At 44.3% G+C, this 25,282-nt stretch overlaps 1 protein-coding gene and 1 long non-coding RNA gene across 2 annotated transcripts in view; one reads left to right on the forward strand and one right to left on the reverse strand.

Moving 5' to 3' along the window:
- Window positions 1–6,623: 6,623 nt before the first annotated feature.
- LOC140469558 (uncharacterized) lies at window positions 6,624–24,910 on the forward strand. The gene is made up of 3 exons (XR_011956156.1): window positions 6,624–6,732; window positions 9,501–9,586; window positions 18,829–24,910. It is a non-coding gene; the product is annotated as an uncharacterized lncRNA (long non-coding RNA).
- LOC140469556 (uncharacterized) overlaps window positions 6,702–25,282 on the reverse strand; it is a 95,327-nt gene continuing 76,746 nt past the window's right edge. Inside the window, exon 3 of the mRNA XM_072566186.1 lies at window positions 6,702–6,739. The gene's annotated coding sequence lies outside the window, so the exon portion shown is untranslated. The remainder of the gene's footprint in view (window positions 6,740–25,282) is intronic.

A 25,282-nucleotide genomic window follows, 5' to 3' on the forward strand; every position in this document is an offset into this window, starting at 1 on the left:
AACATCCACATCCACAGGTGTTCCCTGTCCCATATTTTAATGGCTGCTCCCCGTATAAGTCCCCTTTCTTCCCCAGTAAATAGCATATTCAAAATAGACATTAACTCAGCCCAGGTATACAGACTGGGCCCCAAAAATTGATCAATTTGTTCAGACAACCCCACCGGATCCTTAACCAGGACCTTCATTTCTTATTTAAATGTTCTGACCTCCCCACTGCTGAGGGGGGCACTTACAAACCCAATCTCTTTGTCCCCTATTGGTACCTCCCGAAGGGGATAAGTCATTACGTTCTTCCCCTTTTTCTTTTTTTAAAGAAATATTGCAATATTTCTAGCTCCCCCTAACTTCAAACACCAATTCATCAATTATGCTTGACTAACTTTAAAGCCTGTTCCAAACTTGTAAATATATTTATATATTTACGTTCATTTATTCAGTATTTAATATTTAAAATGTAAAATGCATACAGTTCCCAATTTTGAAATTCACTGTAATCACCCAGTTTTATTCCCTTAATTTAAATCCAAAATTAGTTTTCTTAAGTAGTCCTGACCAATCATTGCTCAATTACAATACTATAAGTCGTGAAATAATCAGAGCTGCCTTAAAATAATTTATCTATTCTAGTTAAAAAAAAACTTCGAATGCATAAACAATGGCCGAATCCAAGGTCACAGATATTAACCACAGGATTTTGTTTTTACTACAAGCTAATGTTGAACTGAAATTTCAACTGTCCTCCATAAATCGCTTTTATGTAAAGATAAAAGAGATTAGTTAGAAACTGATAGCAAGGCAGTCATGACCTGTAAGAAGAACAGGAGTTATCATTCTTTTTTTCATAATCTCTATAGAATCCTTAACCTTAAATGAAATCATGTTAAGTTTCCATAATAAAAATCAGATTCAAAACAGTCCTGGAACTCAAGCTCCAGGGAATAAAACGCAAACATTCAATCACCAACAAATAAATGTGCATTCAAACCAAATCACAAAGGGTTAAACTTTCTACCAGCTGTACAGCTCTTTTCATTCTCTCTCTCTCACTCATTGACAAATAAATTCAGATATTTACAAACCCAGTCTTCGTCCGACCTGTAGTTTGGCCAGAAGAGGCGGGATGAAGAATGGATTCCTTCGTCCATATGAAGCAACAATATTTAATCATCTTTTTCCCTTGTACAAGTATTATTTTGCCAATTCTACAACATCCTGCCCAAAGGACTTTCTGGAGGTATGTTGTAAGGGACCCCGCCTCCATTTCCATTGCCTTTTCCTTCTTTTGTTTTCCCGGAGGCTTTTTCCTTACCCACGGCACAACCCATATTGAGTTCCTTCGTTAGTCCCGTATTAACTACTAAAACTCAATCCCGGCCACCAAGGCAATACTTAAAAGTCAATTTTCTTACCTTGGTCTGTGCACAGAGTTGCCTGGCCCCTTTGTGCCGTATTGTCTATCGAGCTCCTATCACTGTCTGATTCAGATGTCTCTCTTGTGGGATTCGTACCAGTCACCCAAGGGAACGGACCAAACCGGGACACAAGACTGCTCCTCAATGGGGAACGGGACGCGTCTTCCCAGTGTCCAGGCCAGCCATTCCCCCCGGCGATGGAAGAAAATCCCGGACAGCCCCCAATTGTGAGAAACAAAGCTCACTCACTTCAATAATTTCAGTCCGAGACAAGATCTGAATCAGTAGTGTCATTTATTTTACACTTGCAAGTGGGTGTGATGTTTGGAGCACTGCTCATTCATCAGGTGGTTGTGGAGTAAAATCCATAATATCTATAAATTCTGTGTCTTATGATCTTACCTGAGGAAGGAGCAACACTCTGAAAAATAGTGCTTCCAAGTAAACCTGTTGGACTATAACCTGGTGTTGTGTGATTTTTAACTTAATTACCCGAATGCCATTAGTGCAGGCAGGGACTGTTTTAATCAGCTCACCCATCATTTTAAAGTTTTCTGAAGGGTCTGACATGAAAACTCATCACCCAATATGTTTGTGTTTGGATGTTGCCAAGAGATTGTCTGTGTGACAGAGAGGAAAACCTGGAATCTTGCTGTGCTATCTCTCCATACAGATTTTCTTCCTTTGCCTTTCAACCAATGTTGCCTCTTTTTTCTCCGAAGGGACTTCCTTTAAGGTCCAAAGAGGAAGAGATTGGGGCCCAGGAGACCTTAGAACAAGGGCTTTCTCCAGAGGGGGACATGATGCTGAGGCCTGTTCAACAGGCTATACTCCATGGGGTCCACATGAGTTGTAACTGTGTATTATCCCAAGGTCCTCTGGAGCGCTCTGGTTTTTTATGTTAAAAAATCACACAACACCAGGTTATAGACCAACAGGTTTAATTGGAAGCACATTAGTTTTTGGAGCACTGCTCCTTCATCAACCACCTGAAAGCTAGTGTGCTTCCAATTAAACCTGTTGGACTATAACCTGGTGTTGTGTGATTTTTTAACTTTGTACATCCCAGTCCAACACCAGCGTCTCCAAGTCATTTTTTTTTAGGGGGGTCCTGTCGGATTGCATCCTTGTCATTTTAAAACACATTTGAAGCTTTGGGTTAAAGTAACCAAGGCCTGGGGATTTGACACAAACATGTCAACTCGCACCCCCACCCCCCCACCCCACCTTCCAGTGAGTTGTGTCTGACTGACAGGAGTGCCAAAGGAGGAAATTAAAACCCTAAGTTAGAAAATGTCTCCAAAGAGGGTGGCACGGTGGCACAGTGGTTAGCACTGCTGCCTCACAGCGCCAGAGACCTGGGTTCAATTCCCGCCTCAGGCGACTGACTGTGTGGAGTTTGCACGTTCTCCCCGTGTCTGCGTGGGTTTCCTCCGGGTGCTCCGGTTTCCTCCCACAGTCCAAAGATGTGCAGGTCAGGTGAATTGGCCAGGGTAAATTGCCCGTAGTGTAGGTAAGGGGTAGATGTAGATGTATGGGTGGGTTACGCTTCGGCGGGGCGGTGTGGACTTGTTGGGCCGAAGGGCCTGTTTCCACACTGTAGGTAATCTAATCTAAAGACTCATTATCACATCAGAGTAATGTGCGATGTATGTCGGCCAGGATGGTAAAATTTGATACTTGCATCAATAAGATGCAAGTTGGCTATTTGAATTCAATGCCCTGAGTATCTGGGAGATCTCTGTTTTTCTCTCTCCATTTCCTCTTCTGAACCCTCTCCAGCTTCCTTTTGTTGATTTTTCAAACCAGAAGAAACATCCCACACACAACAATGTGACCCATTGTTATTTGAAGTGGGGGAGATAGAAGTATTTTGCAGCACACAGTGATTTTTTTTTAGACACTCGGGTAACAAAACACAGACGTGGACAATGAGAGAGTGTGTATGGGAGGGAGGGAGCAATAGAGGGACAAGATGTGGCTCTGTGGCTCGTCTGGGAAAGGGAGACAGAATCTGGGGAGTGCAGGGTGGGAGAGAGAACAGGGGTTACCAATATCTTGTCACTGCCCAGTAACAATCAGTTCCTTCTTGAAAGTGCCATCCGCAAAATTAAATCCTGGGACAGAGGTTTTTTTTATTTAAAAAGGAATCCCAAAGAGACTGACAGCTTTTTGGTCGAACATATTGTGGGATTTCAGCACATTCTGGAGCAGGAATGGACGACCTGTGGGATCACACTGTGCATCAATGTCCTGCAGCATTGCTGACACAGAGACTGCTAGGAAACAGTACCCCAATTTATGAATACTGTCAAATATCAATGCTGCAATCTTTTAAAAAAAGGTGAGATGGAGGCTACAATGTCCAAGATTGAATCTGAGAGAGAGAAAGAGAGAAGGATCAGACACAGTGAGGGCGAGAATAATCATGTAGAGAAAAAAGAAAAGGGGAGGTGTTTAGAACTTGGCAAACAACAGGATTGGTTTCTCTTTATAATCCTGGAACCTGAATTGAACCATTAACCAGCATCTGGGAGACACAATCTGCCTGAGGTCACACTGCTGCTTGTGGGATCTTACTGTGTGTCATTGCAACAACAAGTGACTCAGTGTCAACATATCATTTGCAGAGAGGCTGTGATTTTACATTTTATTCCCCTCTCTCGGACTCTGTCCATCTCCTTCTCCCTGCACCTTCCTCAGTCCGATCTTTTCCTGTCTTTCCCTCTGTCCATTGTCTGGCTCTTTCTTTTCTTTTTTCCTCTCTGTTTCCCTCCCCCCCCCCCCAACTTTCCTCTCTCCTTTGTCATTCCACAGTCTGGTATCTGGAGATACAGGATAGGCCAGACCCTCACCCACCCCCCAGCCCATACCCTCCATCCTCCCCAGCCCAAACACTACCCCCATCCACCAGCCGCATTCCTCCCCATCCTGCTACCTAGTCCCCTCCTCCACCCCCTACTTTGGCCCTACCTCCCCCCCTCAGCCCAGACACTCCCCACCCCCACCCAATTCCTGTCACCCCTCCCTCCCAAGTGTGATATTGACGTTACAAATGTCTCTGAGACCTGGCAGGGAAATGGGAACATGGGGCAAAAAAGGACATTTCAATCCAAACACCAAGGGAATTGAAAGACAGAGAGATATCGATTCTCAAGAGCAGGAGAAAGCTCAGCGGAGATGGGGAGGTGGATAGGGACAAAGAGAGGGAGAGAGAGAGATAGAGGGAGAGTGGAGTGAAAATTTAGAGAGAGGGATAGAGAGAGAGAGAGAGACAGACAGACAGAGACAGAGACAAAGAGGTTCATCTTTAATGTTTCATGTAGACACAGCTTCAATCCCAGGCGGAGTGGGCACAGGGGCTATGCAAGATGAAGAGGATGAAGGCTTTGGTCTTGTTTTGTGTGTTTTTTAAACCCCCAGAGTGTCAGAGAACCAGCTGAAGGGGGCAGGTTAAACACAGAGGGGTGAGGGGGGTGGGGAAGAGAGACATTGTGAGGGAGGGAGGGACACAGGCTCTGATAGTGACTCCCCACCATTGAGTCATTGCCCAGTCTCTTAAAAAATAAACCCCAGGGGGCAGTCAGAAATCATTTGGCCCTTGATTCCAGTTAAAACCTGTTCTATTGTCTTGCTAAGTGCTGATAATTTGGAGATATTTTGGAAGTCAGTCAGTGATGGGATCACATTTGTTTCTCTTTATTTTTGCTTCAAAACATGTTGGATTTTATTTGTTCAATTCCTGTGTCTCTCGCTTGGACACAGACAGAGCGAAACACACAGACTCTGAGAGTGGGTATGGGGGAGTGTGTTGGGGGGGGGAGAGACATAGACTCTGGGAGTGAGGATGTGGGAGTGTGGGAGGGAGGTAGACACACAGACTCTAGGAGTGGGGATGGGGGAGTGTGGGAGGGAGGGAGACACGTAGAATCTGGGAGTGGGGATGGGGGAGTGTGGGAGGGAGGGAGACACAGAGACTCTGGGAGTGGGCATGGGGGAGTGTGGGAGGGAGGGAGACATGTAGACTCTGACAGTGGGGATGGGGGAGTGTGGGAGGGAGACACGTAGAATCTGGGAGTGGGATGGGGGTGTGTGGGAGGGAGGGAGACACACAGACTCTGGGAGTGGGGATGGGGGAGTGTGGGAAGGAGGGAGACACACAGACTTTGGGAGGGGGGATGGGGGAGTGCGGGAGGGAGGGAGACACACATACTCTGGGTGTTTGGATGGGGTAGTGTAGGGGAGTGGGAGACACATAGACTCTGGGAGTGGGATTTGGAGAGTGTGGGGTGGAGGGAGACACACAGACTCTGGGAGAGGGTATCGAGTGCATGAGGGCAAGGGAGACATATTTGCTTTGGGAGTGGGGAGCTGGGGAGTAGTGAATCCCAGTCTCTGGTGTAACTAACTCCCTGAGCCCCATCCATCCAACAGAAACATTGGGACACTTCTGAGACTGTTTGAGACACCTTCTTGCTCCCTTTTCTCAGGGGCTTAATATCAGGGGCGGTGCACAGAGTGGCGGGGGGGATGGGTCAGATTGTGGGAGTTCAAACCAGCAGTGGGATCTTGCTGTGTGGGGAGAATCAAATGTCAGCTCGTGGAAGGCAGTGAGTGATGGGATCTTGCTGTGCTGGGGGCAGTGCGGCATGCTGAGGATATAACCATGTCCTGAAACAAACTCGCACCGCTGCACCCTCACCACCAGATACCTGGAGGAAGAACACCTCATCTTCTGCCTCAGAACACTGCGACCTCAGGGCATCAATGTGGATTTCAACAGTTTCCTCATTTCCCCTTCCCCCACCTCACCCTAATTCCAAACTTCCAGCTCAGTACTGTCCCCATGACTTGTCCTACCTGCCTATCTTCTTTTCCACCTATCCACTCCACCCTCCCCCGACCTATCACCTGCATCCCCTCCCCCATTCACCTATTGTACTCTGTGCGACTTTCTCCCCACCCCCACCCTCCTCTAGCTTATTTCTCCACACTTAAGGCTCTCTGCCTTTATTCCTGATGAAGGGCTTTTGCCCGAAACGTTGATTTTACTGCTCCTCGGATGCTGCCTGAACGGCTGTGCTCTTCCAGCACCACTAATCCAGATGCTGAGGATATGTCAGATTGTGGAAGTTCAGCCAGCTCTGGGATCTTGCTGTGGCTTTGGTGCTTCATAAAAATTTTAATCAATTTTCATTTCTGTCTCAGTCTTTCCACACACGCTCCCACCACTCGGTAAGGGTTGATCCAGGAGCTGAAACTCAAGACAGTGCAGAGACAGAGAAAATCAAATCATTCTGCTGTGAAGAATCCTCAGGCAAGTTCTGGAAACAGAGAGAGTGAGAATTATAATAAACCATCCAGTCTCCTTGTCATTTGTCGACACACTCACAAGGGAAAAGAATTGTGGGGCTCAGCCGTCTGTACTACATGGGGATGAGCTCTGGGGTGGGGGAGACAAAGAGGGCTGCTGCACAGTCTGATCCCACAGATTTCATTGTCCATCTCTGCCTCTGTATTCCCAGCTGCCTATCCCTCCCTTAGCTTTCTATAAATCTCCACATTCTTCACGAGGGAAATGTGCAAACTCCAGACAGACATCCAAGGCTGGATTCAAACTCGGGTCCTTGGCACTGAGGTAGTAGTGCTAACCACTGTGCCACACCTCTCTGTCTGTCTTCTCCCATTCTCTCCCTGGGATTTGTCTCTCTCTCTCGGTCCTTCTGCGTTGTGTCTACATATTACACACTGTAGTGCAGATAGTGGATGCTCAGAAGTGTCCAGGATGCTGGGTAGGTGATTTGCCATTAATCCTCAGAATTTCATGTTGTTCCTGATACTTTTTTTGAAGGGATACCTTGAGGGCAGGCAATGACCTAGTGGTTTCATTGCTGGAGTATTAACCGCGAGACCTCGGTAATGTTCTGGGGAGCTGGGTTTGAATCCTGCCAGAGCAGCTTGTGGAATTTGAATCCAATAGGAACCATTATTGATTGTCGGATAAATCCATCTGGTTCACTAATGTTCTTTCGGGAAGGATGTGTCATTCTTACCTGTCCACATGTGATTCCAGACTCTCAGGAATGTGGTTGACTCTGGGCAATTAAGGGATGGGCAATAAATACTGCCCTAGCTCTCACTATCCTCATCCTGTAAATGATTTTTTTTAAAAATACCCTCTTTCAAAGCATTTTATCATCCTGAGAAAACACAATGCACATTAGAGTGTCTTACATCGCCAACACAACATAAAGTGGAAGAATAATACTTTGAATAAAGGAATTATTGGATCCTCAGAACTTGATGTATTACAGCCTCTGATTTTGTTTATCCTCCCTCAAACAGTCCTGTTCAAATCTGTTCTTTTATTTGTGTGGTTTTAAAATGACAAAATCATTCCTCCTGTTTCTCAGTGTCAGTAGTTAACATCCTAATCAAAAAAGGTGTTTTAAAAATATGTTTAAAGATTACATATTTATATTCAATTCTGAATTGTGAAAGGGAGTTCTGAAAAATCCCTTCAGGAATCCATCCAATTGACAATATGCAGCAAACATAGGAAGAGATTAATAGTTCTGATCTCTTGATTTTTTTTTGTCTGGAATGAGGATGGTGTGGTGAAATGTGGTGTCCTTTTTACTGATCCAGGGTTACCTCTATGATGCTGGACATGGTCCTGAACCATGCCTGCCTCTATGTCCCACAGTGCTGTCCTTAACTTATTGTTCCATCTCTGAGCCATGCTAGTGGTTCCCTTTTTACCACTTCCCTTACCACCACGCTCACTTCTCAAGGATCTCCTTTCACCAATTCAAAAATGATGTTGCAACAAAACAAATTTCCTTCCCAATCAAGATTGAAAAGGGACATTTGCCTGTGTATCTCCAGATCCAGGCCTTTAATTTCCCCAAATCCCATTTCGATCATTTTAAGATGTCAATACCATTCTATTCATCAGCATGTTCACATGTTGTCATAGTCTTTCTCTTCGTCCTTCACTGTCCAAGGCTCCAAGTATCCCTTATTGGTGAGTTTCTGCTTCATTTATACTTCAGGCCAGGACAATTTATTGTATTTGCTACTCACAATGCAGTCTCCACTGCACTGGAGACAAACACAGACTTGGTGACCACTTTGCAGAACACATTGGCTTAATTGCAAGCATGAACCGCAGTTCTGTTTCTTGCTCCATCACACGGCTAAGCATTTCCACGATTTTTTTTTGTAAATTTCAGATTAAAACCACTTGCAGAATTTGATTTTTTTCAGCAGCTACCATGCAGGAAGATAAAGAAAAGGCAATGCCTGTTTTGATTCTGTAAACTAGAGTTACAGTATTTGAAGGTGAAGTCTAAAGGAACACAGAAAACCCTTCAAAAGAAACTAACTAATATGATTTTGACATATTGAAGAGTTTCAAAACATTGTGAGTTGGACAAAACTCAGACATATTTGACTCATAACTGAAATGTACTCTATGGACAGCAGTAAAAACAACCCCAATGAACATAATTCAGTTCTGGACATGATTAGCAGCAAACTCTCACACAAAATTAGATTAGATTCCCTCCAGTGTGGAAACTGGCCATTTGGCCCAACCAGTCCACACTGACCTCTGAACAGTGTCCCACCTAGACCCATTTCCCTCTGACTAATGCACCTAACACTATGGGCAATTTAGCATGGCCAATTCACCTGACTTGCGCATCTTTGTGACTGTGGGAAGAAATCGGAGCACCAGGAGGAAATCCACACATACACGGGGAGAATGTGCATACTCCACACAGTCACTCGAGACAGGAATCAAACCCTGGTCCCAGGCACTGTGAGGCAGCAGTGCTAACTACTGAGCTACTGTCCTGCCCCACACTGAACCACTGTGTCACCCACCCCAATGAAAAATACGCATCAACCATTATTCAATGAGATTTCTTGTCATGTCCATCATTTAATTTGAAAACGGACACATAGGAAGACAATTAAATTCTTCCAAACTTTACATCTGTTATGTGTCTCCTTTCAAAACATTTGCTATTTGGGTATGTTTATTATTGTTTCCCTATCTTTGCTGTTTGAACGTTACAGGTGAGGTGCCGGAAAACTGGAGTTTGGCGAACACGGTGCCGCTATAGAAGAAAGATGTTAAGGAAAAATCAGGGAACCATAGAATGGTGAGCGTGACATTGGTGGTGAGCATGTTGTTGAAGGGAATCCTGAGGGATAGGATTTATGTGGATTTGGAAAGACAAGGACTCATTAAGGATAGTCAACATGACTTTGTGCTTGGGAAATCATGTCTCACAAACTTGATTGAGTTTTTTGAAGAAGTAGTGAAGAAGATTGATGAGGGCAGAGCAGTGGATGTGATCTATATGGACTTTAGTAAGGCATTGAACATAGTAAACTGGTTAGCAGGGTTAGATAACATGAAACACAAGGAGAACTATCCATTTGGATACAAAACTGATTTGAATGTAGAAAACAGAGGATGGTGATGGAGTGTTGCTTTTCATACTGGATAACTGTGATCAGTGGTGTGCCACAAAGATCAGTGCTGGGGCCAGTGCTTTTTGTCATTTATATAAATGATTTGAATGTGAGCATAGGAGGTATAGTGAGTAAGTTTGCAGATGATACCAACATTGGAGGTGTATTGGACAGCAAAGAAGGTTACTTCAGATTACAGCAAGATCTCGATCAGATGGCGAAAAGGGCCAAGGATTGGCAGATGGAATTTAATTTAGATAAATGTGAGGTACTGCATTTTGGAAAAGCAAATCAGGGCAGGACATAATGGTAAGGTCCTGGGGACTGTTGCTGAGCAAACAGACGTTGGAGTATAGATTCATTATTCCTTGAAAGTGGAGTCTCAAGGATAGTGAAAAGGCATTTGATATGCTTTCCTTTATTGGTCAGACCATTGAGTTTAGGAATTGCAGCTATACAGGACATTGGTTAGGCCACTTTTACAATGTTGTGCGCAATTCTAGTTTCCTTCCTATCGGAAGGATGTTGTGACACTTGAAAGGATTCACAAAAGATTTATAGACTCATAGAGATATACAGCATTGAAACAGACCCTTCGGTCCAACCTGTCCATTCAGACCAGATATCCCAACCCAAACTAGTCCCACCTGCCAGCACCCAGACCATATCCCTCCAAACCCTTCCTATTCATATACCCATCCAAATGCCTCTTAAATGTTGCAATTGTACCAGCCTCCACCACATCCTCTGGCAGCTTATTCCATGCACGTACCATCCTCTGTGTGAAAAGGTTGCCCCTTAGGTCTCTTTTATATCTTTCCCCTCTCACCCTAAATCTATGCCTTCTAGTTCTGGACTCCCCAACCCCAGGGAAAAGTCTTTGTCTATTTATCCTATCCATGCCCGTCATAATTTTGTAAACCTCTATAAGGTCACCTCTCAGCCTCCGACGCTCCAGGGAAAACAGCCCCAGCCTGTTCAGCCTCTCCCTGTAGCTCAAATCCTCCAACCCTGGCAACATCCTTGTAAATCTTTTCTGAACCTTTTCAAGTTTCACAACATTTTTCCAATAGGAAGGAGACCAGAATTGCATGCAATATTCCAACAGTGGCCTAACCAATGTCCTGTACAGTCGCAACATGACCTCCCAACTCCTGTACTCAATACTCTGACCAATAAAGGAAAGCATACCAAATGTCTTCTTCACTATCCTATCTACTGGCGACTCCACTTTCAAGGAGCTATGAACTTGCACTCCAAGGTCTCTTTGTTCAGCAACACACTCTAGGACCTTACCATTAAGTGTATTAGTCCTGCTAAGATTTGCTTTCCCAAAATGCAGCACGTCGCATTTATCTGAATTAAACTTCATCTGCCACTTCTCCGCCCATTGGCCCATCTGGTCCAGATCCTATTGTAATCTGAGGTAACCCTCTTCGCTGTCCTCCAATTTTGGTGTCATCTGCAAACTTACTAACTGTACCTCTTAATCTCGCATCCAAATCATTTATGTAAATGACAAAAAGTAGAGGACCCAGCACCGATCCTTGTGGCACTCCACTGGTCACAAGCCTCCAGTCTGAAAAACAACCCTCCACCACCACCCTCTGTCTTCTACAAGCATATTGTCAGGGTTTGATGGTTTGAGATAAAGGGTGAACATAGATCAGTACAGCACAATACAGGCCCTTCGGCCCATGACGTTGTGCTGAGCATTTATCTTAATCTCAGATCAACTGAACCTACATACTCCTCAATTTTTACTGCCATCCATGTGCTTGTCAAGTATTCGCTTAAATGACTGTAATGTCTCTGAGTCTACTACCACCACTGCAGTGCATTCCAAGCATCCACCACTCTTTAATATCTCCCCTACACCTTCCTCCAATCTCCTTAAATGTATGACCCCTTAGGACTGCAAATTGTGCCCCGGGGAAAATTCTCTGGCTATCTACTCTATCAATGCCTCTCATTACCTTGTCCACCTTTATCAAATCATCTCTCTTCCTACTTCTCTCCAGTGTGAAAAGCCCTGGCTCACTCAACCTTTCTTCATAAGACAAACCCTCCAATCCACACAGCATCCTGATAAATCTCCTCTGCACCCTCTCTAAACTATTTATAATGAAGTAACCAGAACTGGACACCAAGGTTTTATAGAGCTGCAGCAAAACCTCATAGTGATTTAACTCAATTCCCCATCAATGGAAGCCAAGCCACCATACACCTTCTTAACAACCCTATCAACTTTGGCTGGCAACTTTGAATGATCTATCTACCTGGACCCCAAGGTCCCGCTGTTCCGCCACACTGCTAAGAATCATGTCTTTAATTCTGTATTCAGCATTCAAATTCAACCTTCCAAAATGAATCACTTCACATTTATCCAGGTTGAACTCCATCTGACACTTGTCACCGCAATTCTGTATCCTGTCAGTGTCTTGTTGAAGCTGAAAATGTGTTGCTGGAAAAGCGCAGCAGGTCAGGCAGCATCCAAGGAACAGGAGAATCGACGTTTTGGGCATAAACGTCGATTCTCCTGTTCCTTGGATGCTGCCTGATCTGCTGCGCTTTTCCAGCAACACATTTTCAGCTCTGATCTCCAGCATCTGCAGTCCTCACTTTCTCCTCGAGTGTCTTGTTGAAGCCTGCAACAGCCCTTGGCACTACCTATACCACCAAGCTTTGTGTCATCGGCAAACTTAGTAACCCACCCTTTCACTTCTTCATCCAAGTCATTTACAAAAACTACAAAGAGCAGACGCCCAAGGGCAGATCCCTGCAGGACACCACTGGTCACCAACCTCCAGGCAGAATACTTTTCATCCACTACTACTTGCTGTCTTCTTCTGGACATCCAGATTTGCCTGTATCCCATGCCTCCTAAATTTCTGATTGACCCTACTGTAGGGAACCTTATCAGATGCCTTACTGAAATGAACTTATACCGCATCTAGATTAGATTAGATTACTTACAGTGTGGAAACAGGCCCTTCGGCCCAACAAGTCCACACCGCCCCGCCGAAGCGCAACCCACCCATACCCCTACATCTACCCTTTACCTAACACTACGGGCAATTTAGCATGGCCAATTCACCTGACCTGCACATCTTTGGACTGTGGGAGGAAACCGGAGCACCCGGAGGAAACCCACGCAGACACGGGGAGAACGTGCAAACTCCACACAGTTAGTCGCCTGAGGCGGGAATTGAACCCGGATCTCTGGCGCTGTGAGGCAGCAGTGCTAACCACTGTGCCACCATGCCGCCCACTGGTCGATCTTCATCAACATGTCTCATCATATCCTCAAAGAACTCAATAAGGCTTGTGAGGCATGATCTGACCCTCACAAAGCCATGCTGACTATCTTTAATCAAACTATGTTTTTTAAAATAATCATAAATCCTACCTCTCAGAATCCTTCCAGTACCTTGCCTACCACAGATGTATGACTGTAGTTCCCAGGGATTTCCCAATTCCCTTTCTTGAACATAGGAACAACATTCACCTTGTTCCAATCATCCAGTACTACTCCTGTGGAGAGTGAAGATGCAAAGATCATCGCCAGAAGTGTAGCAATCTCATTCCTCGCTTCCCATTGGATTTATCGTGTCCGGCCTTGGAGACTTACCTATCTGATGCTTCCCAGAATTTCCAGCACATCCACTTGCTTAATATTAATCTGTTCAAGCCCATTAATCTGGTCCACGGGGTCCTCACTATCAACAAAGTCCCTCTCTCTATTGAATACTGAAGCAAAAACTCATTTAGGGCCTCCCCTACCTCTTCAAACTCCAGACACAAGTTCCCTCCACTATCCCTGATCAGCCCTACCCTCTCTCTGATCATTCTCTTATTCCTCATGGAAGTGTAGAACATGGGTTTTCCCTAATCCTTCCCACCAAGGCTTTTTCATGACCCCTCCTAGCTCTTCTCAGTACTAACTTGGATTGAAAGTTGGTTAGCTGATAGGAAACAAAGAGTAGTGATAAACAGCTCCATTTCGGAATGGCAGGCAGTGACCAGTGGGGTACCGCAGGGATCAGTACTGGGACCGCAGCTTTTTACAATATATGTTAATGATATAGAAGATGGTATTAGTAATAACATTATCAAATTTGCTGATGACACTAAGCTGGGTGGCAAGATGAAATGTGATGAGGATGTTAGGAGATTACAGGGTGACCTGGACAAGTTAGGTGAGTGGCCAGATGCATGGCAGATGCAGTTTAATGTGGATAAATGTATGGTTATCCACTTTGGTGGCAAGAACAGGAAGGCAGATTACTACCTAAATGGAATTCATTTAGGTAAAGGGGCAGTACAAAGAGATCTGGGTGTTCTTGTACACCAGTCAATGAAGGTAAGCATGCAGATACAGCAGGTAGTGAAGAAGGTTAATAGCATGCTGGCCTTCATAACAAGAGGGATTGAGTATAGAAGCAAAGAGGTTCTTCTGCAGATGTACAGGGCCCTGGTGAGACCGCACCTGGAGTACTGTGTGCAGTTCTGGTCTCCAAATTTGAGGAAAGACATTCTGGTTATTGAGGCAGTGCAGCGTAGGTTCACGAGATCAATTCCTGGAATGGCAGGATTATCTTACACTGAAAGACTGGAGCGACTGGGCTTGTATACCCTTGAGTTTAGAAGACTGAGAGGGGATATGATTGAGACATTTAAGATTATTAAAGGATTGGACACTCTGGAGGCAGGATACATATTTCCACTGATGGGTGAGTGCCGAACCAGAGGACACAGTTTAAAAATACAGGGTAGACCACTTAGGACAGAGATGAAGAGAAACTTCTTCACCCAGAGAGTAGCGGCTGTGTGGAATGCTCTGCCCCAGTGGGCAGTGGAGGCCCAGTCTCTGGATTCATTTAAGAAAGAGTTGGATAGAGCTCTCAAGGATAGTGGAATCAAGGGTTATGGAGATAAGGCAGGAACAGGATACTGATTAAAGATGATCAGCCATGATCATATTGAATAGTGGTGCAGGCTCGAAGGGCAGAACGGCCTACTCCTGCACCTATTGTCTATTGTCTATTTTCTGAGATCTTTCCTAGCTACCCTGTAATCCTCAAAAGCTGTGCCAGATCCTTGCTTCCTCAACCTTAAGTAAGCTTCCTTCTTCCTTTTGATGAGAAGCTCCTCTGCTCTTGTCATCCAAGGCTCCTTCACCTTGCCATTCTTTGCCTATTTCAGCAGGACAAAGTTATCCAACACTCGCAACAACTGATCCTTAAACAGCCTCCACATTTTTGTTGTGCATTTCACATAGAACAATTGTTCCCGATTTATATTCCACAGCTCCTGTCTACTAGCAGTATAATTTCCCCTACCCCAACTAAATACCTTCCCACACTTTTTGTTCCTAAATCTCTCCACGGCTATGGTACAGGTGAGGCAGTTGTGGTCACTGTCACTGAAATGCTCTCCCACTGAGAGATCTGATATCTGGCCTGGCTCGTAGCCTAGCACCTAATCCAATATGGCCTACCCCCTAGTAGGCTAATCTACATATTGAGTCAGGAGGCCCTCCTGGCACACCTGACAAAATTAGCTACATCTAGACCATCTGGACTAAGAAAGCTCCAATTAATATTGGGGAAGTTGAAGTCACCCATAGGCACCTGTGACAACAGGCTGGGGCTGTTTTACCATGAGCATCAGAAACTGATGGGTGACCTTACAGAGGTTTATAAATTCATGAGTGGAATGTATAGGGTAAATAGGCACGGTCTTTTCCTTGGGTTGGGGGAGTCCAGAATTTCATAGCATAAGTTTAGGGTGAGAGGGGAAAGATTTAAAAGGGATATAAGAGCCAATTTTTTCACGCAAAGTGTAGTGCATTTATGGAATGAGCTGCCAGAGGAAGTGGTGGAGGCTGGTACAATTACAACATTTAAAAGACATCTGGATGATTACATGATTCGGAAGAGTTCAGAGCCAAGTGCTGGCAAATTGGACTACATCAATTTATTATATCCGATCGGCATGGATGAGTTGGACTGAAGGGTCTGTTTCCATGTTATACATTTCTTTGACTCTATGTGTTAAAATATGCATCATTATGTACACAAGACTGAGAATGAGGAAGGGGATAATGGGCACTGAGCACATTCGTGTAACTAGAACATTGGAGAATCAGGAATATCAGCACACTCTGTCATTTGCACTACCATCTGTAAGCTCATCACTTTATGTCTTACATTCCCACTGCTTGCTTTCCAGGAAAAGGTTGGATTTCCCTTCAGTCTAAATTTACAATGCACAGCTAATTGATCTGGTAACTGGACAGGCAGAAGGATCTCTAGTTAAGCTCGGGACAGAATCAGTTAGAGAATCCAAAAGTGGATAAAATGTTATCTAGTATGACAATGAGAAAAATAATTGATTAGAACTGATGAGTTTGATGCACTGAACAAGACCATAGGTTGCAGGAACCAAAGTAGATCATACAGCCCATCATATCCACTCCCCCATTCCATGAGATCGTGAATTATCTGATAATCCCCAGATTCCATTTCCATGTCTTATTCACTTCATCCTTAATATTCTTAACAATTAAAAATGTCTATTTGAGCCTTGATTATACTTATCGATCTATCCCAACAGCTCTCTGCCACAAAGAATTCCACAAATTCATTACCCTTGAGAGAAAAATCATCCTCTTCATCTCTGCGCTAGGAAGGGAATTCCTTGGATTGAGACCATGCCCTCTAGTCCTTAAAACTTCCACAAAGATAAATATCCTCTCCACATTTACCCTGTCAAGTACCCTAAGAATAATAAATGTTTCAATGCGGTCTTCTCTCATTCTTTTAAAGTTCAATGAGTACAGACCCAACCTATTCAATATGGGCTGGGTGCTGGCAGGTGGGGCTAGATTGGGTTGGCATTGGTGAGTTGGACCAAAGGGTCTGTTTCTGTGCTGTACATCTCTACGACTCCATGACTATTACTGTCCTCACATGAAAATCCCTCTCTACACCAGACAACACAGTGAAACTTCCCTGCACTGACCCAATGCTAATGCATCTTTCCTTAGATATGGATTCCAAAGCTGTTCACTGTATTCCAGCTGTACACTGTATAAGTATAACAATCCCTTTCTACATTTATTGTCCATTGTCTTTGAAATATAGGCTACATTTTATTTGATTTCATTTCTATAAGTTGCACTTGGATGCTAACGTTTTGTAATTCATGCTTGCTGACCTCAAAATCCCTCTGTTATGTGGTTTTCTGCAGTCTTTCCCCACTTAAGTAGTATTCAGCTGTTTTGTTTTTCTGACATTTTCCCACATTTTATTCAATTTGTAAGGTCTTTGCTCCTTCGTCAGGTGAACTGAATTTCCCACTTATCTTTGTTCATCCCACAAAGTTGCCAATGATGTAGTCACTTCCGTCATGTAAGTCCATTGGTTGTGTCTGGGGGAAAGTGAAGTAAAACGATGTTGAAATTCCCATGATTCAGCCAACCTGCAAGAATTCAGAACTGTGTTCCTGATGCTCCACTAACTTGGATTAGACCAGAGTAGATTATCGACCCCATTCTTCAGCCTTGTCCCTGTAACACTTGATCCTCTTGGATTTAGGATCCAGTCTCATTCCCAGCGTGGGTCTGAATCTGGCCCCCTCCACATGTACTGGCAGCTTGTGACACCGTGTCTGCGAGTGACCGAGCTCGATTTCAGTCTCGCGTCTCGCACGGCAAACCCGATCTGTCTTGAGCAAAGCAATCTCTGTTGGGTGACAGCTCGATCGGGGCAGTGGCCCGGTCTGTTCCTTTAGCGTAGTGGGTATCATGTTCTCCTTCCAAAGGCAGGCAGAAACAATGACAAGCTTCTGACTTGTTGGAGGCAGAGGTTTCTTGCTGCTGTTCTCGTCAGTAAACCTTGCTTTGAATTTACTCACCCTTATCTGCTGTAGTGGTGAAAGGCAATACAATTCTAATTAACTGCAGCGTGAAACTTGGTTAATTTTTTCTCCTTCCTGGTGCTAAAAGTGCGCCGATTTGTACAGCATCGATGGTCATTCATTTTAAGAGTGCAGTTTGCATGCCCTGATCCTTTCTGTAGAGCAATACTATTGCACTTGCTTTATGGGCGAAGGCGGCCCAGTTTCAAGCCACGGTGAAGCATGAGTTGTTGGTGTCATAGTGCACCATGGATTACTGATGTACCTTCTCTGTCAGATGCTTCTCAAAGTAGTCTCTGACAGGCCCCATTTGGATGCTGTCTGCCGTTTCCAAAGAGCGGGAATCAAAGCCAGAAATCCTCAATCATGTTTTGGAGTAGAGACACACCTTTGCATTTCTAAGCGCCAAACACGTTAGCGGCTCATTCAGTCAACAACAGGAATGAATACTGGATTAGTGGTGCTGGAAGAGCACAGCAGTTCAGGCAGCATCCAACGAGCAGCGAAATCGACGTTTCGGGCAAAAGCCCTTCCAGCACCAGTAATCCAGTATTTGCTTTCCAGCATCTGCAGTCATTGTTTTTACAACAGGAATTGATAGATTTACAGACTCAGATGGACCTCTTGAATCGTACAGTCATCAATATTAACGTGTGCTCCGAAATCTAAGCAATGTTGAAACTTAAACTGAGGAAATGATAGACGCTGAATGATATTGCATCCTTTTTTTGTATATCACAGAGGAGTAAGAAAATCTAAACAGAAAGGGATAAGCAAGCGAGGCACATGCAGCCCTGGTTTCTTTCTGATTCAGTCAACAACAGGAGACATGAAGATGACTCAGGCGGGAGAGCTTTTCACATCTAGAACAAAGAACAATTGTGTGCAGTTAGCACGTCTTTTACTTTCTGTCAAGATGTTTAGAAACTGCCTTTTTTACATCTCTAAATAAGCACCCAGGGATTTAGTAACATTTAACAAGTTCCCTTTGTTTTCCACACAGGTTTTCAACTCAGTTGGTAGCCTGAGTTGCTCATATCCAGGAAATGCACAGTTAAGGCGAAAGACAGAAAGTAGCCATTCATACCGACTCCAAGGTTCCAACAATCTCGCAAAGTGACCTGTCCTTCCCGGATTCTAAAGCGACATCAGTTTTTCAGAAGGAGGACTTTCTTTGCGCCATTAATACTGCAAAACAGGCACGGCAAATGTAAATATTCCGCACGGTATTATATGGAACAAGGTCTGCTCAGTTTTGTGCATTTTCCCTGTCGCCCGGTGTTTTTCATGTTGTGTGTAAACACGAAAGTTGCTCTTTTTCAAGCAAAGGGCGAAATCATTTACCAAAGTGAGAATCTCAATTCGCAAAATATCGTTTAGTTCGAGTTTTCTTTATCAAAGCAATACCGAATATACTTGCTCACAGTATATTTGTTGCTTAACTGAGTCTCACAAGATGTGTTCAGCTTTCCATTGATTTTTGTTTGGATTGGAGGGCTATCGGCTATCGGCATCTGGTGGCAAATTGAAATTGTAGCCGGCCATACCCAAATAGCTAAGGAAATGGATGAGCAAGACAGGGATTCTTCAGACCTTTCCCTCTGTCATCGCTTTTGTTGTGTTCCAGTAGCGCCATCGATAAAGTCATTATTAACCCAGCCTCTCATGTGTTAGCATGGCTGAGTACAGGGTTTAGACTTCAATATCTAAGGAGGCATAGGTTCAAACCCCAGGTGAATTGGCCATGCTAAGGGGTAGATGTAGATGTAGGGGTATGGGTGGGTTACGCTTCAGCGGGGCGGTGTGGACTTGTTGGGCTGAAGGGCCTGTTTCCACACTGTAAGTAATCTAATCTAGATTAATCTAACCCACCCTTACCCCTACATCTACATCTACCCCTTACCTAACACTACGGGCAATTTAGCATGGCCAATTCACCTGACCTGCACATCTTTGTGACTGTGGGAGGAAACCGGAGCACCCGGAGGAAACCCACGCAAACTCCACACAGTCAGTCGCCTGAGGCGGGAACTGAACCCGGGTCTCTGGCGCTGTGAGGCAGCAGTGCTAAGCACTGTGCCACCGTGCCGCCCGCTTCTGTTATGCACTAGGAGCTGTCTATTTGGGGATTTGCTCCATAGCCGACGAGCTAGTATTGTTTGTGAGGTAAAAGTTCAAAGTGTCAATGATAACGGTCACTGGGGGGGCAAAAAATGACGACGCTTTCTAACCACCAACCTGCAGCCGAATGCGCCAACTTATTGCACCACAGAGACAGAAACCATCCTGCTGTACAAATAATCCATGAAAGCTGGTGTCAGCAACTATAGCATCACAGGGATGCACAGCACGGAAACAGTCCTACCTGAACTCAGTGGTGGGCAAGTTGTTGGAAGGAATCCTGAGGAATAGGATGTACATGTATTTGGAAAGGCAAGGACTGATTCGGGATACTCAACATGGCTTTGTGCGTGGGAAATCATGTCTCACAAACTTGATTGAGTTTTTTGAAGAGGTAACAAAGAAGATTGATGGGGGCAGAGCAGTAGATGTGATCTCTATGGACTTCAGTAAGGCGTTCGACAAAGTTCCCCATGGGAGACTGATTAGCAAGGTTAGATCTCACGGAATACAGGGAGAACTAGCCATTTGGATACAGATCTGCCTCAAAGGTAGAAGACAGAGGGTGGTGGTGGGGGTTTGTTTTTCAGACTGGAGGCCTGTGACCAGTGGAGTGCCACAAGGATCAGTGCTGGGCCCTCTACTTTTTGTCATTTACATAAATGATTTGGATGCGAGCATAAGATGTACAGTTAGTAAGTTTGCAGATGACACCAAAATTGGAGGTGTAGTGGACAGCGAAGAGGGTTACCTCAGATTACAACAGGATCTGGACCAGATGGGCCAATGGGCGGAGAAGTGGCAGATGGAGTTTAATTCAGATAAATACGAGGTGCTGCATTTTGGAAAAGCAAATCATAGCAGGACTTATACACTTAATGGTAAGGTCCTAGGGAGTGTTGCTGAACAAAGAGACCTTGGAGTGCATGTTCATAGCTCCTTGAAAGTGGAGTCGCAGGTAGATAGGATAGTGAAGAAGGCATTTGGTATGCTTTCCTTTATTGGTCAGAGTATTGAGTACAGGAGTTGGGAGGTCATGTTGCGGCTGTACAGGACATTGGTTAGGCCACTGTTGTAATATTGTGTGCAATTCTGGTCTCCTTCCTATTGGAAAGATGTTGTGAAACTTGAAAGGGTTCAGAAAAGATTTACAAGGATGTTGCCAGGGTTGGAGGATTTGAGCTACAGGGAGAGGCTGAACAGGCTGGGGCTGTTTTCCCTAGAGTGTCGGAGGCTGAGGGGTGACCTTATAGAGGTTTACAAAATTATGAGGGGCATGGATAGGATAAATAGACAAAGCCTTTTCCCTGGGGCTGGGCAGTCCAGAACTAGAGGGCATAGGTTTAGGGTGAGAGGGGAAAGATATAAAGAGACCTGAGAGGCAAGCTTTTCACGCAGAGGGTGGTATGTGTATGAATGAGCTGCCAGAGGATGTGGTGGAGGCTGGTACAATTGCAACATTTAAGAGGCATTTGGATGGGTATATTAATAGGAAGGGTTTGGAGGGATATGGGCCGGGTGCTGGCAGGTGGGACTAGATTGGGTTGGGATATCTGATCAGCATGGATGGGTTGGACCGAAGGGTCTGTTTCCATGCTGTACATCTCTATGACTCTACTCATCCATGCTGACCAGATACCTGAAATTAATCGAGCACTATTTGCTGTCATTTGGGCCTTCAGCCTCTAAACCCTTCCTATTCACACACCTATCCAGATGCCTTTGAAGTTTTGTAAGCTGGTCACTTCCTCAGGCAGTTCATTCCATACACGCACCACCTTCTGCTTGAAAAAATTCCCTTCAGGTCCCTTTTATTGTTTTCCCTTTCACCTATGCCCTCGAGTTCTGGATTCGCCCACCTTGGGAACAAAAGTCCTTGGCCGTTCACCCTATCCAAATCCCTCAGGATTTTATAAGGTTCTATAAGGCCATCCCTCAGCTTTCGAAACTCCAGGGAAAATTGTCCCATCTTATTCAGCCTTGTCCTACAGTCAAAACTTTGCTGCCCTAGCAACATCCTTGTAAACATTTTCTGATCAATTTTATGTGATTTTCTTTATTTGGGGCAGTATGGTGGCTCAGTGGTTGTCTCAGTGGTGCACTGCTGTCTCACAGCACCAGGGATCCGGGTTTGACTCCAACTTCGGGTGACAGTCTGTGTGGAATTTGCACATTCTCCCCGTCTCTGTGTAGTATCCGCTGGGTGCTCCTGTTTCCTCTCATGATCCAAAGATCTGCAGGTGAGGTGAATTGGCCAAGTTAAATTGCCCATAGTGTTCAGGGATGTGTAGGTCAGCTGTATTAGTCAGGGGTAAACACAGGACAATAAGGTAGGGGAATGGGTCTAAGTTGGTTACTCTTTGGAGGCTCAGTGTGGACTTGTTGGGTCAAAGGGCCTGTTTCCACATGGTAGGGATTTTCATTTTTCAATAATGCCAGAAACGATGGACAATATTGATCTATAGAATATAGAACATTACAGAGCAGTACAGGCCCTTTTGCCCTTGATGTCGTGCCGACCTGTGGAACCAATCTGAAGCCCATCTAACCTACACTATTCCATTTTCATCCATATATTTATCCAATGACCGTTTAAATGCCCTTAAAGTTGGTGAATCTATCACGGTTGCTGACAATGTGTTCCACCCCTCTGCCACTCTGAGTAAAAAAAACTACCTCTGACATTTGTCCTATCACCGCTCACTTTAAAGCTATGTTCCCTTGTGCTAACCATCACCATCTGAGGAAAAAGGCTCTCACTATCTATCCTATCTTAACCCTCTGATTATCTTTTATGTCTCAATTAAGTCAGCTCTCAACCTTCTTCTTTCAAATGAAAACAGTCTTAAGTCTCTCAGCCCTTCCTCCTAAGACCTTCCCTCCATACCAGGCAACATCCCTAGTAAATCTCCTCTGAACTCTTTCCAAAGCTTCCACATCCTTCCTATAATGCGGTGACCAGAACTGTAAGCAATACTCCAAGCGCGGCCATACCAGAGTTATGTAAAGCTGCAGCATGGCTCAGAAACTCAATCCCTCTATCAAAAAAAGCTAACATATTTTATGCCTTCTTAACAACCCTATCAACCTGAATGTCAACTTTTAGGGATCTATGTTCATTGACACTGAGATCTCTCTGCTCATCTACACTACTAAGAATCTTACCGTTAGTCCAGTACTCTTTATTCCTGTTATTCCTTCCAAAGTGAATCACCTCATATTTTTCCACATTAAACTCCATTTGCCACCTCTCAGCCCAGCTCTGCAAATTATCTATGTCCCTCTGTAACTTGCAATATCCTTATCCCTATCGAGATGATTATAAATCCTATCTCTTATAACCATTACCAACACTTTACCCACAACCGAACTAAGTCCTGGTTTCCAGCATCTGCAGTCATTGTTTTTACCTCATAATTACCAGGGTTGTTATACTCCCCTTCTTGAACATTTGCTATCCTCCAGTCTTCAGGCACCATTCCTGTAAACAATAACAATATAAAGGTCAAAGCCAAAGGCTCTGCAATTTTCTCCCTGGCTTCCCAGAGAATCCTAGGATATAGCCCATCCTGCCCAGGGGACTTATCTATTTTCACACTCTCCCAAATTGCTGCACAATTTGACATCCTCCTTATGAATGTCAATCTTGTCTAGTCTAGTAGTCTGTATCTCAGTATTCTCCTCAACAGTGTCTTTTTCCAGTGTGAATACTGACAAAAAATGTTCATTTAGTGCTTCTCCTATCTCCTCAGCCTCCATGCACAACTTCCCACTTCTATACTTGATTGGCCCTAATCATTTTCTAGTCATTCTTTTATTGCTGATATACCTATAGAAAGCTTCAGGTTTTCATTGATCCTATCTGCCACTGACTTCTCATGTCCCCTCCTGGCCCTTCTTTGTGCTCTCTTTAGAGCTTTCCTGGCTAAATGGAACTCTCAAGCACCCTAACTGAGCCTCATGTCTCATCCTAATGTAAGCCTTCTTCCTCATGACAAGAGATTCAACTTCATTAGTAAACCATGGCTACCTATTTAAAACAGACCTATTAGGAACAGAGAGGTAAAGTGTTGAACAGCTGCAAATGTCAATGCTGTATGAAGGATAATGGGACCAGTTCTCATGTTCCTGGATCGTAGTGAGTATGACATTCCAGGGTTGTTTTCCCTGGAGCGTCGGAGGCTGAGGGGTGACTTTATAGAGGTTTACAAAATTATGAGGGGAATGGATAGGATAAATAGACAAAGTCTTTTCCCTGGGGTGAGGGAGTCCAGAACAAGAGGGCATAGGTTTAGGGTGAGAGGGGAAAGATATAAAAGAGACCTGAGAGGCAACCTTTTCACGCAGAGGGTGGTACGTGTATGGAATGAGCTGCTAGAGGAAGTGGTGGAGGCTGGTACAATTGCAAAATTTAAAAGGCATTTGGATGGGTATATGAATAGGACAGGTTTGAGGGATATGGGCTAGGTGCTGGCAGGTGAGATTAGATTGGGTTGGGATATCTGGTCAGCATGGATAGATTAGACTGAAGGGTCTGTTTCCATGCTGTACATCTCTATGATTCTAATTCCAATTCATTCAAGTGTGAAACTTTGTTAAATTTCCCCTTGCAAATGCGCCAATATGTACAGAACCAATGGCCATCTGCTTTAATAGGGAAGGTGGCATTCCCTGATCCTTTCTGTAGAGTAGTAGTATTACATTTGCTTTGTGTGCAAAGGTGGCCTGGCATGAAGTCTGAGTTGCTAGTGTCACAGTGCAGCACAGATTCCTGACTGACCCTCTTTGTCAAAGGCCTCAATTGGATGCTGTCTGCCGTTTCTCAACATGCAGGAATCAAAAATAAAAATTCTCCATCATATTTTGAAGTAGAGAAACATATTTGTATTTCCAAGTGCTGGACATGTTAGCGGCTCATTCAGTCAACAACAGGAACAAATGGATTTCCGGACTCAGATGAACCTCTTGACTCATGCTCTCATACAGTTACTAATATTAAAGTGTGCTCTGAAATCTAAACCATGTTGGAACTGAAACTGAAGAAATGACAGACAGGGTACTGAAGGACATTGTATCCATTGTTTTTTCTTTTTATCATGGAGGAGCAGGAAAATCTCTGACCTTCCATCAGGAAACTCTGCTCCTCATGTTCTTCTCGTATGGAAAGGGTGAAAATAACTTCATTTTTAAAACTTTGGCATTGGCCTCAGGAGGTTCTTCCTGTCCTTAGAATCTTTTAAATCAAATTCCTGTCCCCAAAATGAGAAGTGGCAAAAGTTGTTGACACGCTGAACAAACAAAGCACTGATCATCAAAACACTGCAGAATGCTGAAAG

This window comes from Chiloscyllium punctatum, chromosome 49 (assembly GCF_047496795.1).
Source record: "Chiloscyllium punctatum isolate Juve2018m chromosome 49, sChiPun1.3, whole genome shotgun sequence".
NCBI lineage: Eukaryota > Metazoa > Chordata > Chondrichthyes > Orectolobiformes > Hemiscylliidae > Chiloscyllium > Chiloscyllium punctatum.